Source organism: Nannospalax galili, unplaced genomic scaffold, assembly GCF_000622305.1.
Source record: "Nannospalax galili isolate Female #2095 unplaced genomic scaffold, S.galili_v1.0 scaffold1958, whole genome shotgun sequence".
NCBI classification, from domain to species: Eukaryota; Metazoa; Chordata; class Mammalia; order Rodentia; family Spalacidae; genus Nannospalax; species Nannospalax galili.
This window is the reverse complement of record NW_008340424.1, coordinates 382-2,021: the sequence shown is the minus strand read 5'-3', so window position 1 is coordinate 2,021 and position 1,640 is coordinate 382. Positions and strand designations below refer to the sequence as shown.

The 1,640-nt window shown below is 39.8% G+C and overlaps 1 pseudogene across 1 annotated transcript; it reads left to right on the top strand.

Annotated features, from left to right (window-relative positions):
* Window positions 1-241: 241 nt before the first annotated feature.
* LOC103736036 lies at window positions 242-977 on the top strand (annotated as a pseudogene). Its single transcript, XR_607358.2, has 2 exons — window positions 242-351; window positions 557-977. The product of XR_607358.2 is annotated as an immunoglobulin kappa variable 4-1-like (transcript).
* Window positions 978-1,640: the final 663 nt, after the last annotated feature.

Here is a 1,640-nt window from a genome sequence, read left to right as displayed (position 1 = left end):
TGGAAAACTCAACTAATTTAAGAACACGTTCGAGTTAAACTGAAGGCTGGCATTAGAACTGCTCGTGGTTTGTTGCTTGAGCACTGATAGCTGATCATTTCCTGTAATTAAGTTTTCTGTGGTGGTATTTTGGGGTGTTGATTTACATCAAAAATTCTCACATTCGCTGCCCTGGAAATTTGCTTTTTTATTTGCTGGTTGCTCTACATAGGCCCCTCCAGGCAAAGCCCAGGTCCTCAGAATTTATAAACAAAGCTCTTGCAATGAGGACTAAACTGCTTCAGTCAGGCAGAGGCAGCAAGATGGTGTCAGAGACCCAAGTCCTCATGTCTCTGCTGCTCTGGGTGTCTGGTAAGAAATTTAAAGTATTACAGTCTTTTCAGAATCGCAGCTTTGTATATAAGAACCACAGTTCATAGCAGTGTATAATGTTACTTAAAAACTAATATACCAATAATATAGTGTAACAAGACCATTTAAACGACAGCTTAATTATTTATATTGTAAAGTCTGATCTTTGATATAATGTATGATCATTGTATATTACTGATTGCAGGTACCTGTGGGGAGATTGTGATGACCAAGTCTCCAGCTCCCCTGGATGTGTCAGCAGTAGAGAGAGAGTCACCATCAGTTGCAAGTCCAGCCAGAGTCTTTATTATAGCTCAGATCAGAAGAACTACTTGGTCTGGTACCAGCAGAAGCCAGGGTAGGCTCCTAAGATGCTGATGTACTGGGCATCCACATGGCAGACTGGGGTCCCTGATTGCTTTATAGGCAGTGGGTCTGGGAAAGATTTCACTCTCACCATCAGCAGTGTCCAGGCTGAAGATCTGGCAGATTATTACTGTCAGCAGATTTATGAGGCACCTTCCACAATACTTCACATTCAAACACAAACCTCTGAGGGTTTCACCAACTGCTCGCACTTCACACAGCCCCAGATGTGTATACTTCCTCCATCTGCCAAACAGCCGGTATGTCTCTCATTGATGAGAAAGTTTTAAGAGCTCAGCAATAGCCAACAATTCAATGTCTCTTAGGTCTTTTTGTATGAAATTTTTTATAACAAAATTCAGAAAAGATCTAGGTACTTTGTCTTTCTAATTCTTATGCAATAATTTACCACAAAATTTGTTGCTTGAACACAAAATTTCTTTTTATAATTATGGAATTCAGAAAGAGATTTAGGACTTCATGAGCTGAAGGGAAGATGGTGACAGGCCGCAGTCCTGTTTGGAAGCTCTAGATGACTGTAGTCTTTTGCTATTGCCATCTCCTAGAGTTCTTCACTCCTTTAATGGTGTCCATTTCTTCCTTTAATTTTTAAAAATCATTTCCGTGTTTTATTATATATTCATCTCTCTCTTCCTATCTCCGTATTTGTGTAGTAGTATGCGTGCATGTGTGCCATGGTTTGTTTACAGAGGTCAGAGGAAAACACGTGATTTCTGATTTTCTCCATCTACAATGTGAGTTCTGAGGATTGAATTCATGTGTAGCATCAGTCTCAGTGGCAAGTCCCTTCACCTGTGGAGCCATCTTGCTGGACCTAAAATTCTTTATTGGTATATGTTCTTTGTACATATGCTTCATTAAGCAGTGTCTTTCAAGTATATCATATATTTTATATCCCCCTA